The sequence below is a fragment of the Pseudophryne corroboree genome, chromosome 11 (genome assembly GCF_028390025.1).
Source record: "Pseudophryne corroboree isolate aPseCor3 chromosome 11, aPseCor3.hap2, whole genome shotgun sequence".
NCBI lineage: Eukaryota > Metazoa > Chordata > Amphibia > Anura > Myobatrachidae > Pseudophryne > Pseudophryne corroboree.
In genome coordinates this window covers 165,571,062-165,585,934 of record NC_086454.1, presented here as the reverse complement: position 1 = coordinate 165,585,934, position 14,873 = coordinate 165,571,062, and the positions used below count along the sequence as shown (strand labels likewise).

The following is a 14,873-nucleotide window of genomic DNA, read 5'->3' as shown; positions in this document are numbered from 1 at the left end:
TTTCTTATTTCCAAATATTTGATATACTTCTGATTTGATAAGTTTAAAAATGAGTTTAAAAAAAGGACACCACTGAAGATGATGGAATTTAAATGAATTTTAAATGAAGATTTGCAATACTCATACTTTGGATGAAAATGGAGCTTTGAACAAACGGAAAATAAACAATGTTAGCTCCCATGAGATATGAACTCAGATTACTAGATTCAAAGTCCAGGGTGCTAACAATTACACCATGGAACCCTCACCTGAGCAATGGCATCTACTGAAGTGCACTCATCTTTTAAATGCAAAGAAAAGAAATTCTATACTATATATATATTATTTCAAGTTTCTAATAAACTCAGGGATGCAATAGGTATTATGTAGAATATTTGTCCAAACCCAATGATAATATATAAAAAGTAACCTATTTTTTAAAGGAGAAGATAGATACTAGAAACCTAAATGCCTAGGACCAATTTCAGTTGGAGCATCACCCCTTATGTTATCCTAGCATTGAATTGACAGTTTTTCTGTATTTCCATATTTGCATATCAGCCACTTACAATTGTTTCAAGCTTTATAACAGAGGACTGCCTTTTTTATAGACCAAGGATGAAAGTCTCTTGTGAGTTAAGTCTGATAATGACATCACAATTTGTAAATTAAGCTATAGTATGATTACAAAGTGTAGACTGAATAAAAAGTGCTTTCCTATGGATTGAAGTTTGTATTTTCTTAAGCTTTGCATTCCAAAATGGGCTAGCATTCTTTATTTCCAATGGGCACATTAAGCTACTTCCCCAATATATATTTTTTGTGTTAAAAGTTATTCATACACAACTTGGTAAAACATAATAAATTTAATACATAATGGATAACATCCTGGGATTATCTTTTTCAACAATCTGTAAATTTACAATTAAAAATTGTGTATTATATTTTTTAGATTGATTTTGCTTAGATTTGCATGTACTCCTAGTCTACATTGTCTATTTTTATACTATTACTAGATGCCTTAATCTTTGTTATTATCCTATCTAATATTTATTTTTATTTTGTAATGTGGAAAGAAACTGGAGCATTTTTATGATACCCATGCTTCAAGTGACTCTATGGCATGGGTCTTCATCCTGTGGCCCTCCAGCTGCTGTGAAACTACACATCCCAGCATGCCCTGCCACAGTTTTGCTATTAAGGTATGCTAAAACTGAGGCAGGGCATGCTGGGATGTGTAGTTCCACAGCAGCTGGAGGGTCGCAGGTTGAAGACCCATGCTCTATGGCTTAAGCTTTTTTTTGAAAAATGAAATGCTATAAAAACAAAATATGATCTGTGCTTTGAGGTACATTTGCCAGTTTTGTGTTTGCTTGCAGTAATATCTGTGGCCGGTTAGCTCAGTTGGTTAGAGCGTGGTGCTAATAATGCTAAGGTCACAGGTACGATCCCCGTATGGTTCATTTGCTTTTCTTGATGGACAAGAATGGAATAAGCTCATCTGTGGCGTGCATTAATACTGGAAAACATCAAAGACACATATATCACAAAATCTCTTCAAATACATATCAGAAGCCAGTGTGAGTGTCATCATTTGGCTGATGAAGATTTTTCTCTACATGGCTCAGTGACTTTTGTCTCAAATCAAGCAATATGGCATAACTAAGATATGCAAGGGCAAATTAATCAGTTATTATATTGCTGCTCAAACATAGAGGGCACTAGGTGTTACTAGAAGAAGAAGATATGTGCTCCCCTCTCATTAGTGCACACTGAAGTAAAAAAAAATGGAGAATTTCTAAAGACCAGAGCACAAGTAATGGATCTCTGCATTCTTATTGCATCTTTTCTTATTTCCAAATATTTGACATACTTCTGATTTGATAAGTTTAAAAATGAGTTTAAACAAAGGACACCACTGAAGATGATGGAATTTATATGAATTTTAAATGAAGATTTGCAATACTCATACATTGAATGAAAATGGAGCTTTGAACAAAAGGAAAATAAACAATGTTAGCTCCCACGAGATATGAACTCAGATTACTAGATTCAAAGTCCAGGGTGCTAACAATTACACCATGGAACCCTCACCTGAGCAATGGCATCTACTGAAGTGTGCTCATCTTTTAAATGCAAAGAAAAGAAATTCAATACTTTATATATATTATTTCAAGTTTCTAATAAGCTCAGGGATGCAATAGGTATTATGTAGAATATTTGTCCAAACCCAATGATAATATATAAAAAGTAACCTATTTTTTAAAGGAGAAGATAGATACTAGAAACCTAAATGCCTAGGACCAATTTCAGTTGGAGCATCACCCCCTATGTTATCCTAGCATTGAATTGACAGTTTTTCTGTATTTCCATATTTGCATATCAGCCACTTACAATTGTTTCAAGCTTTATAACAGAGGACTGCCTTTTTTTATAGACCAAGGATGAAAGTCTCTTGTGAGTTAAGTCTGATAATGACATCACAATTTGTAAATTAAGCTATAGTATGATTACAGAGTGTAGACTGAATAAAAAGTGCTTTCCTATGGATTGAAGTTTGTATTTTCTTAAGCTTTGCATTCCAAAATGGGCTAGCATTCTTTATTTCCAATGGGCACATTAAGCTACTTCCCCAATAAATATTTTTTTGTGTTAAAAGTTATTCATACACAACTTGGTAAAACATACTAAATTTAATACATAATGGATTACATCCTGGGATTATTTTTTTCAACAATTTGTAAATTTACAATTAAAAATTGTGTATTAGATTTTTTAGATTGATTTTGCTTAGATTTGCATATACTCCTTGTCTAAATTGTCTATTTTTATACTATTACTAGATGCCTTAATCTTTGTTATTATCCTATCTAATATTTATTTTTATTTTGTAATGTGGAAAGAAACTGGAGCATTTTTATGATACCCCTGCTTCAAGTGACTCTATGGCTTAAGCTTTTTTTTGAAAAATGAAATGCTATAAAAACAAAATATGATCTGTGCTTTGAGGTACATTTGCCAGTTTTGTGTTTGCTTGCAGTAATATCTGTGGCCGGTTAGCTCAGTTGGTTAGAGCGTGGTGCTAATAACGCCAAGGTCCCGGGTTCGATCCCTGTGTGGGCAATTTGCTTTTCTTGATGGACAAGAATGGAATAAGCTCATCGGTGGAGTGCATGAATACTTGAAAACATCATAGACACATATATCACAAAATCTCTTCAAATACATATCAGAAGCCAGTGGGAGTGTCATCCTTTGGCTGATGAAGATTTTTCTCTACATGGCTCAGTGACTTTTGTCTCAAATCAAGCAATATGGCATAACTAAGATATGCAAGGGCAAATTAATCAGTTATTATATTGCTGCTCAAACATAGAGGGCACTAGGTGTTACTAGAAGAAGAAGAAGAAGATATGTGCTCCCCTCTCATTAGTGCACACTGAAGTAAAAAAAAAATGGAGAATTTCTAAAGACCAGAGCACAAGTAATGGATCTCTGCATTCTTATTGCATCTTTTCTTATTTCCAAATAATTGACATACTTCTGATTTGATAAGTTTAAAAATGAGTTTAAACAAAGGACACAACTGAAGATGATGGAATTTATATGAATTTTAAATGAAGATTTGCAATGCTCATACATTGAATGAAAATGGAGCTTTGAACAAAAGGAAAATAAACAATGTTAGCTCCCACGATATATGAACTCAGATTACTAGATTCAAAGTCCAGGGTGCTAACAATTACACCATGGAACCCTCACCTGAGCAATGTCATCTACTGAAGTGCGCTCATCTTTTAAATGCAAAGAAAAGAAATTCAATACTTTATATATATTATTTCAAGTTTCTAATAAGCTCAGGGATGCAATAGGTATTATGTAGAATATGTGTCCAAACCCAATGATAATATATAAAAAGTAACCTATTTTTTAAAGGAGAAGATAGATACTAGAAACCTAAATGCCTAGGACCAATTTCAGTTGGAGCATCACCCCTTATGTTATCCTAGCATTGAATTGACTGTTTTTCTGTATTTCCATATTTGCATATCAGCCACTTACAATTGTTTCAAGCTTTATAACTGTTATGCACACCAGTGCCTGCAGGAATGTACTGGTGTTTGAACTGTTATGCACACCAGTGCCTGCAGGAATGTACTGGTGTCTGAACAGAGAGGGATGCAAAACAAATGAACTCACAGACAGACTGGGAAATATGACATAACGTACACAGAAGGTGATAGGGTAACAAAACCAACACAGAGTGAACAGAGAAGCCCAGAGGCTAAGAAACTGGGTGTCTCCCTAGTATTAGAAATGCTCAGATGGAAAAAGCAAGATGTTGTGTTTTAATACGTAGAGAACCCGAAATGCTGTTGCTAAGGGCAACAGCAAAACCCTAAAGGGTTACCAACGGGTGTGGCAGTAAACTCCTTGGTCAGAGATGGAATAATAGACACAAGGAAAGTCTCCACAATCCTAATTCTCACTTGCAGGGCCTAGGTTCAGCTTACTGCCACTAAACTGACACATGAATGCCCTGCACAGTGAGAGAGGATTATGCAGGCAGGTCTGAAAGTACAGCCACAAACCTGCTGGGTTCACAGAATAGCAAAAGAACCTCAGCAGGCTAAACGACTGACTCCAGTCTTACTGCTAGGTCTGGATTGGCAGAGTGTAGTACCAAATCCCCAGGCCTATTTGCAGTAAGCAACAACAAATACAAAGCTACACAGTACTGGCTACCTTTCAGGAACTGACTAACCAACAAAGATTCAGCAGCATCTGCTTAACCTGAGAAGGGGCCTTATAAAGCAGGTGCTGTCCACGCCCCCCTCAGACCTCACAGACTGTGAGCACAAAAACCAGCACCGGATTCCCTGCCTGTAACCACTGCACAGCAAAAGACCCGAACCGGAGTATCAGCTGCGCTCAGGTTACTCCGCTAGCACTTGTCTCCCGGTTGCCATGACGACGTGGCAGCACAGGGCAGGAGACCCTAACAGTACCCCCCCTCTGACGAGGGGTCAAAGAACCCCTACCACCGGGTTTATCGGGGAACTGCGAGAAGAAAGAGCGTATCAGTCTGGGGGCATGAAGATCACAACTGCGCACCCACGACTGCTCCTCCGGGCCATACCCCTTCCAGTGCACCAAAAATGACAGCCGACCCCGTACCATCTTGGAGTCAAGAATCCTTTCAACAACAAACTCCCTCTGGCCACGTATCAGAAGAGGGGAAGGTCTTCCTCTGGAAGAAGGATTACTAATCGCCCGTTTTAAAAGGGAACAATGAAATGTTTTATTGATACCCAAAGAACGGGGCAGATCTAACTGAAATGCCACCGGATTGATAACCCTGGTGATCTTATAAGGGCCGATGAACCGGGGGCCTAACTTATGAGATGGCTGTCTCAACTTAAAATTCTTGGTAGACAACCAGACGAAGTCTCCTAATTTGAAGCTGCAGGGTTTTTTCCGCTTATCAAAAACCCTTTTGGTCACTAATGACACAGACACAAGGGCTTTCTTCACTTTCCTCCAAATACCTCTAAGGACCGAAACGACAGAGGAACCACCAGGCGTGGAGTCCAGGGGGTCAAAAGGATTGGCCTTAGGATGATGCCCATACACACAAAGGAAGGGAGAGATCCCTGTAGCAGAGTGAGCCGCGTTGTTATAGGCAAACTCCGCCATTGACAGATGAGCAACCCAGTCAGTCTGACACTTGGAGACATAACACCTGAGGAACTGCTCCAAGGACTGGTTCACCCTTTCAGTCTGCCCGTTAGACTGCGGATGGTAGCATGACGACAAGCTGACAGAAATCTGGAGATTGGAACAAAATGCCCTCCAGAATTTGGCCACAAACTGGGATCCGCGGTCAGAGACCACATCAAGTGGCAACCCGTGGAGACGCACAACATGCAGCATAAATAATTCAGACAGGCGTCTGGCCGATGGCAGCCCAACCAGTGGAACGAAGTGCGCCATCTTCGAAAACCTGTCAACGACAACCCAGATGGCTGTCATCCCCGAGGATTTGGGCAAGTCCACAACAAAATCCATTGAAATGTGGGTCCATGGCTTAGATGGAATAGAGAGTTGATGTAATGGGCCAACAGGAACCCCCCTAGGAGTCTTATTTCGGGCACAGATGTCACATGCCCGAACCCACTGATCCACATCCTTAGCCACCGAGGGCCACCACGCCGCCCTAGATAGCAACTCCCGAGTTCTGGCAATACCCGGGTGACCTGCCGACTTCTTGGCATGGAATTCAAGGAACACTCGCTGTCTTAACCTAGGAGGCACAAACAAAAGACCTACCGGAAGGTCTGGAGGAGCCTGCTCCTGTGCTCTAAGGACTAATGACAAGAGGTCCTGGGTAATGCCCACTTTAATACATGATGGGGACACAATGGGCAACGGCTCCTCGGTGGTCTCCTGGATTGGAGCAAAACTCCGCGAGAGCGCATCAGCCTTGATGTGTTTTGACCCAGGGCGATATGTTATCAAAAAATTAAAGCGAGCAAAAAACAAAGCCCATCGTGCCTGCCTGGCATTGAGACGCTTCGCTGACTCTAAATATGCCAAATTCTTATGGTCGGTGAGAATTGAGACCACAAACTTAGCCCCCTCAAGCCAGTGTCTCCACTCCTCGAGTGCATCCTTAATAGCCAACAATTCCCGGTTACCCACGTCATAATTCATCTCGGCAGGCGAAAATTTACGGGAAAAGTAAGCACAGGGATGAAGGCGATTATCAGACACTCCCATCTGAGAGAGCACTGCCCCAATACCCATCTCAGAGGCATCCACCTCCACCACAAAAGGACGCTCTGGATCTGGGTGTCGCAGCACCTTGGCCGAGACAAATGCCCTTTTGAGACGGGCAAAAGCCGCTTTGGCCTCACGAGACCAGTGAGCAACATCCGCCCCTTTCTTAGTGAGTGCCACCAAGGGCGCCACTATAGACGAAAATCCAGCGATAAATCGTCTATAAAAATTTGCAAAGCCCAGGAAACGCTGAAGCGCCTTCAAACTAGTGGGCTGCACCCAAACCAGGACTGCCTGTACCTTGGAACCCTCCATTTGGAAACCTTCTGGGGAGATAATATATCCTAGAAATGCGATTTGCTGAACTTCAAATTCGCACTTCTCCAGCTTCGCCCCAAGCCGGTGGTCTCTGAGTTTCTGGAGGACTAAGCGTACATGCTTCCGATGTTCCTCCAGGGAATGGGAGAAGATTAGGATGTCATCTAAGTATACAACTAAGAATCTATCCAAATATTCCCTGAGCACATCGTTCATGAAATCCTGGAAGACTGCCGGGGCATTACAGAGCCCAAAAGGCATCACCAAATATTCATAATGCCCTGAGTGGGTATTAAAGGCAGTCTTCCATTCATCCCCCTCTCTTATTCGGATTAGATTGTACGCACCGCGTAGGTCAATCTTAGAAAAAATGGTGGCAGTACGAAGCTGGTCAAACAAGACCGAAATGAGAGGCAGTGGGTATGAGTTTTTAATCGTGATACGGTTCAATTCCCTGAAGTCGATGCAGGGTCGCAATGAACCGTCCTTTTTACCCACGAAGAAGAACCCCGACCCAACTGGAGACTGTGAAGGTCTGATAAATCCTTTAGCCAAGTTCTCCTGAATGTACTCTGCCATAGCCTGAGTCTCAGGACGTGACAGGGAGTACAACCTGCTCTTGGGAAGCTTAGCATTCGGCAACAAATCAATGGCACAGTCATAGGGGCGATGGGGAGGTAGTACCTCTGCAACTTTTTTGGAGAACACGTCCGCTAAATCTGCATAACACCCTGGCAATCCTGGCAAACTTAGCTGCGAGAGCCTGACTGGAAGGCTCAAGCAACTCCTGAAACAATCAGTACCCCAACTAAGAATCTCCCCAGAGACCCAGTCAAATTGAGGATTGTGGGCCCTTAACCAGGGTAACCCCAACACCAATGGGGCAAAAGTACAGACAGTCACATAAAAGGACAATTTTTCAGAGTGTGTGGCTCCAATAAACAAAGAAATCTGGCTAGTGCAAGAGGTAATTTTACCCTGGGATAATGGTTCCCCGTTTAACCCACAAATCTCAATTTCCGACGCCAAGGGTACTAAGGGAACAGAGTGTTTCAGGGCGAATTGGCGGTCCATAAAAACCCCGTCGGCCCCACTGTCCACAAAGGCCTCAGTCTTGACAGTTTGACCGAGGATCTTCTAGGTCACCGGAATGATAAAAGTCTTCTTGGGAAATTCTGACTTCTGGCCTGACAGGATATTTCCCATCACCCTCAGGCCCTGAAGTTTTCCGGCTTTTCTGGGCATGATACTACCACATGACCCTTATTCCCACAGTACAAACACAACCCCTGCTGTCTCCTCCGCGTCTTCTCACGCGAGGAGAGGCGGGTAGCCCCAATCTGCATAGGCTCCTCGGAAAATTCCTCAGAGTCTGAGGTTCCCTTGGGAAAGAAGGAAACCTCGGTCTCCCTTTCAAGCCTACGCTCTCTCAGCCGTCTATCCACCCGGATGGATAACTGCATGAGCTGATCCAAGCTATCAGGCAAGGGATATTGTACCAGTTGGTCTTTTATCTGGTTAGAAAGACCTCTTCGGTACTGGTGTCTCAGGGCTGGGTCATTCCACTGGGTATCATGGGCCAACCTCCGAAACTCCGTACAGTAAACCTCAACTGGCCTTCGCCCTTGCTTAAGGATCGAAATCTGAGCTTCGGCTGAGGCCGTCTTGTCAGGGTCATCATACAACATGCCCAGTACCGTAAAAAAAGCATCAACACTTTTAAGCGACGGACAGTCAGGCTGCAACCCAAATGCCCAGACCTGTGGGTCTCCTTGTAGCAAGGAAATCACTATGCCCACCCGCTGAATCTCTGACCCAGAAGACTGAGGCCTAAGCTGGAAATATAACTTGCAGCTCTCCTTGAAACAAAAGAACTGCGAGCGATCTCCAGAAAAACGATCCGGAAGATTTACTTTCGGCTCCTTAACCCCTGAAGGTGCTGCTGCTGCGGGAGCTCCGCCAGCGGCCTGGGAGGTGTGCATTTTAATGGACAAATCATTAAATTGACGAGTCAGGACCTGCACCTGATCGACCACCTGTTGCAACGTATTTTGAGGGGTATGCTCCATATTCCCACAAAATTTCAACAGGAGTATTGGGCTGCTGAATATGTTATGCACACCAGTGCCTGCAGGAATGTACTGGTGTTTGAACTGTTATGCACACCAGTGCCTGCAGGAATGTACTGGTGTCTGAACAGAGAGGGATGCAAAACAAATGAACTCACAGACAGACTGGGAAATATGACATAACGTACACAGAAGGTGATAGGGTAACAAAACCAACACAGAGTGAACAGAGAAGCCCAGAGGCTAAGAAACTGGGTGTCTCCCTAGTACTAGAAATGCTCAGATGGAAAAAGCAAGATGTTGTGTTTTAATACGTAGAGAACCCGAAATGCTGTTGCTAAGGGCAACAGCAAAACCCTAAAGGGTTACCAACGGGTGTGGCAGTAAACTCCTTGGTCAGAGATGGAATAATAGACACAAGGAAAGTCTCCACAATCCTAATTCTCACTTGCAGGGCCCAGGTTCAGCTTACTGCCACTAAACTGACACATGAATGCCCTGCACAGTGAGAGAGGATTATGCAGGCAGGTCTGAAAGTACAGCCACAAACCTGCTGGGTTCACAGAATAGCAAAAGAACCTCAGCAGGCTAAACGACTGACTCTAGTCTTACTGCTAGGTCTGGATTGGCAGAGTGTAGTACCAAATCCCCAGGCCTATTTGCAGTAAGCAACAACAAATACAAAGCTACACAGTACTGGCTAACTTTCAGGAACTGACTAACCAACAAAGATTCAGCAGCATCTGCTTAACCTGAGAAGGGGCCTTATAAAGCAGGTGCTGTCCACGCCCCCCTCAGACCTCACAGACTGTGAGCACAAAAACCAGCACCGGATCCCCTGCCTGTAACCACTGCAAAGCAAAAGACCCGAACCGGAGTATCAGCTGCGCTCAGGTTACTCCGCTAGCACTTGTCTCCCGGTTGCCATGACGACGTGGCAGCACAGGGCAGGAGACCCTAACAATAACAGAGGACTGCCTTTTTTATAGACCAAGGATGAAAGTCTCTTGTGAGTTAAGTCTGATAATGACATCACAATTTGTAAATTAAGCTATAGTATGATTACAGAGTGTAGACTGAATAAAAAGTGCTTTCCTATGGATTGAAGTTTGTATTTTCTTAAGCTTTGCATTCCAAAATGGGCTAGCATTCTTTATTTCCAAAGGGCACATTAAGCTACTTCCCCAATATATATTTTTTTGTGTTAAAAGTTATTCATACACAACTTGGTAAAACATACTAAATTTAATACATAATGGATTACATCCTGGGATTATCTTTTTCAACAATCTGTAAATTTACAATTAAAAATTGTGTATTAGATTTTTTAGATTGATTTTGCTTAGATTTGCATATACTCCTTGTCTACATTGTCTATTTTTATACTATTACTAGATGCCTTAATCTTTGTTATTATCCTATCTAATATTTATTTTTATTTTGTAATGTGGAAAGAAACTGGAGCATTTTTATGATACCCATGCTTCAAGTGACTCTATGGCTTAAGCTTTTTTTTGAAAAATGAAATGCTATAAAAACAAAATATTATCTGTGCTTTGAGGTACATTTGGCAGTTTTGTGTTTGCTTGCAATAATATCTGTGGCCGGTTAGCTCAGTTGGTTAGAGCGTGGTGCTAATAACGCCAAGGTCAAGGGTTCGATCCCCGTATGGGCCATTTGCTTTTCTTGATGGACAAGAATGGAATAAGCTCATCGGTGGAGTGCATGAATACTTGAAAACATCATAGACACATATATCACAAAATTTCTTCAAATACATATCAAAAGCCAGTGGGAGTGTCATCCTTTGGCTGATGAAGATTTTTCTCTACATGGCTCAGTGACTTTTGTCTCAAATCAAACAATATGGCATAACTAAGATATGCAAGGGCAAATTAATCAGTTATTATATTGCTGCTCAAACATAGAGGGCACTAGGTGTTACTAGAAGAAGAAAAAGATATGTGCTCCCCTCTCATTAGTGCACTCTGAAGTTAAAAAATGGAGAATTTCTAAAGACCAGAGCACAAGTAATGGATCTCTAAATTCTTATTGCATATTTTCTTATTTCCAAATATTTGATATACTTCTGATTTGATAAGTTTAAAAATGAGTTTAAACAAAGGACACCACTGAAGATGATGGAATTTAAATGAATTTTAAATGAAGATTTGCAATACTCATACATTGAATGAAAATGGAGCTTTGAACAAACGGAAAATAAACAATGTTAGCTCCCACGAGATATGAACTCAGATTACTAGATTCAAAGTCCAGGGTGCTAACAATTACACCATGGAACCCTCACCTGAGCAATGGCATCTACTGAAGTGCGCTCATCTTTTAAATGCAAAGAAAAGAAATTCAATACTATATATATATTATTTCAAGTTTCTAATAAACTCAGGGATGCAATAGGTATTATGTAGAATATTTGTCCAAACCCAATGATAATATATAAAAAGTAACCTATTTTTTAAAGGAGAAGATAGATACTAGAAACCTAAATGCCTAGGACCAATTTCAGTTGGAGCATCACCCCTTATGTTATCCTAGCATTGAATTTACAGTTTTTCTGTATTTCCATATTTGCATATCAGCCACTTACAATTGTTCAAGCTTTATAACAGAGGACTGCCTTTTTTATAGACCAAGGATGAAAGTCTCTTGTGAGTTAAGTCTAATAATGACATCACAATTTGTAAATTAAGCTATAGTGTGATTACAGAGTGTAGACTGAATAAAAAGTGCTTTCCAATGGATTGAAGTTTGTATTTTCTTAAACTTTGCATTCCAAAATGGGCTAGCATTCTTTATTTCCAATGGGCACATTAAGCTACTTCCCCAATATATATTTTTTTGTGTTAAAAGTTATTCATACACAACTTGGTAAAACATACTAAATTTAATACATAATGGATTACATCCTGGGATTATCTTTTTCAACAATCTGTAAATTTACAATTAAAAATTGTGTATTAGATTTTTTAGATTGATTTTGCTTAGATTTGCATGTACTCCTAGTCTACATTGTCTATTTTTATACTATTACTAGATGCCTTAATCTTTGTTATTATCCTATCTAATATTTATTTTTATTTTGTAATGTGGAAAGAAACTGGAGCATTTTTATGATACCCATGCTTCAAGTGACTCTATGGCTTAAGCTTTTTTTGAAAAATGAAATGCTATAAAAACAAAATATGATCTGTGCTTTGAGGTACATTTGCCAGTTTTGTGTTTGCTTGCAGTAATATCTGTGGCCGGTTAGCTCAGTTGGTTAGAGCGTGGTGCTAATAATGCCAAGGTCACAGGTACGATCCCCGTATGGTCCATTTGCTTTTCTTGATGGACAAGAATGGAATAAGCTCATCGGTGGCGTGCATTAATACTGGAAAACATCATAGACACATATATCACAAAATCTCTTCAAATACATATCAGAAGCCAGTGGGAGTGTCATCCTTTGGCTGATGAAGATTTTTCTCTACATGGCTCAGTGACTATTGTCTCAAATCAAGCAATATGGCATAACTAAGATATGCAAGGGCAAATTAATCAGTTATTATATTGCTGCTCAAACATAGAGGGCACTAGGTGTTACTAGAAGAAGAAGACGATATGTGCTCCCCTCTCATTAGTGCACACTGAAGTAAAAAAAAATGGAGAATTTCTAAAGACCAGAGCACAAGTAATGGATCTCTGCATTCTTATTGCATCTTTTCTTATTTCCAAATATTTGACATACTTCTGATTTGATAAGTTTAAAAATGAGTTTAAACAAAGGACACCACTGAAGATGATGGAATTTATATGAATTTTAAATGAAGATTTGCAATACTCATACATTGAATGAAAATGGAGCTTTGAACAAAAGGAAAATAAACAATGTTAGCTCCCACGAGATATGAACTCAGATTACTAGATTCAAAGTCCAGGGTGCTAACAATTACACCATGGAACCCTCACCTGAGCAATGGCATCTACTGAAGTACGCTCATCTTTTAAATGCAAAGAAAAGAAATTCAATACTTTATATATATTATTTCAAGTTTCTAATAAGCTCAGGGATGCAATAGGTATTATGTAGAATATTTGTCCAAACCCAATGATAATATATAAAAAGTAACCTATTTTTTAAAGGAGAAGATAGATACTAGAAACCTTAATGCCTAGGACCAATTTCAGTTGGAGCATCACCCCTTATGTTATCCTAGCATTTAATTGACAGTTTTTCTGTATTTCCATATTTGCATATCAGCCACTTACAATTGTTTCAAGCTTTATAACAGAGGACTGCCTTTTTTATAGACCAAGGATGAAAGTCTCTTGTGAGTTAAGTCTGATAATGACATCACAATTTGTAAATTAAGCTATAGTATGATTACAGAGTGTAGACTGAATAAAAAGTGCTTTCCTATGGATTGAAGTTTGTATTTTCTTAAGCTTTGCATTCCAAAATGGGCTAGCATTCTTTATTTCCAATGGGCACATTAAGCTACATCCCCAATATATATTTTTTTGTGTTAAAAGTTATTCATACACAACTTGGTAAAACATACTAAATTTAATACATAATGGATTACATCCTGGGATTATCTTTTTCAACAATCTGTAAATTTACAATTAAAAATTGTGTATTAGATTTTTTAGATTGATTTTGCTTAGATTTGCATATACTCCTAGTCTACATTGTCTATTTTTATACTATTACTAGATGCCTTAATCTTTGTTATTATCCTATCTAATATTTATTTTTATTTTGTAATGTGGAAAGAAACTGGAGCATTTTTATGATACCCATGCTTCAAGTGACTCTATGGCTTAAGCTTTTTTTTGAAAAATGAAATGCTATAAAAACAAAATATGATCTGTGCTTTGAGGTACATTTGTCAGTTTTGTGTTTGCTTGCAGTAATATCTGTGGCCGGTTAGCTCAGTTGGTTAGAGCGTGGTGCTAATAACGCCAAGGTCCCGGGTTCGATCCCCGTGTGGGCAATTTGCTTTTCTTGATGGACAAGAATGGAATAAGCTCATCGGTGGAGTGCATGAATACTTGAAAACATCATAGACACATATATCACAAAATCTCTTCAAATACACATCAGAAGCCAGTGGGAGTGTCATCCTTTGGCTGATGAAGATTTTTCTCTACATGGCTCAGTGACTTTTGTCTCAAATCAAGCAATATGGCATAACTAAGATATGCAAGGGCAAATTAATCAGTTATTATATTGCTGCTCAAACATAGAGGGCACTAGGTGTTACTAGAAGAAGAAGAAGATATGTGCTCCCCTCTCATTAGTGCACACTGAAGTAAAAAAAAATGGAGAATTTCTAAAGACCAGAGCACAAGTAATGGATTTCTGCATTCTTATTGCATCATTTCTTATTTCCAAATATTTGACATACTTCTGATCTGATAAGTTTAAAAATGAGTTTAAACAAAGGACACCGCGGAAGATGATGGAATTTATATGAATTTTAAATGAAGATTTGCAATACTCATACATTGAATGAAAATGGAGCTTTGAACAAAAGGAAAATAAACAATGTTAGCTCCCACGAGATATGAACTCAGATTACTAGATTCAAAGTCCAGGGTGCTAACAATTACACCATGGAACCCTCACCTGAGCAATGGCATCTACTGAAGTGCGCTCATCTTTTAAATGCAAAGAAAAGAAATTCAATACTTTATATATATTATTTCAAGTTTCTAATAAGC

At 39.7% G+C, this 14,873-nt stretch overlaps 3 non-coding genes across 3 annotated transcripts; all 3 read left to right on the top strand.

Moving 5' to 3' along the window:
• The first annotated feature begins 3,028 nt into the window (after nucleotides 1-3,028).
• On the top strand, nucleotides 3,029-3,103 carry TRNAI-AAU (transfer RNA isoleucine (anticodon AAU)). Its single transcript has one exon. It is a non-coding gene; the product is annotated as a tRNA-Ile (tRNA).
• A 7,645-nt stretch (nucleotides 3,104-10,748) lies between these two features.
• TRNAI-AAU (transfer RNA isoleucine (anticodon AAU)) lies at nucleotides 10,749-10,822 on the top strand. Its single transcript has one exon. It is a non-coding gene; the product is annotated as a tRNA-Ile (tRNA).
• Nucleotides 10,823-14,069: 3,247 nt separating this feature from the next.
• Nucleotides 14,070-14,144, top strand: TRNAI-AAU (transfer RNA isoleucine (anticodon AAU)). The gene has a single exon. It is a non-coding gene; the product is annotated as a tRNA-Ile (tRNA).
• The last annotated feature ends 729 nt before the right edge of the window (nucleotides 14,145-14,873 follow it).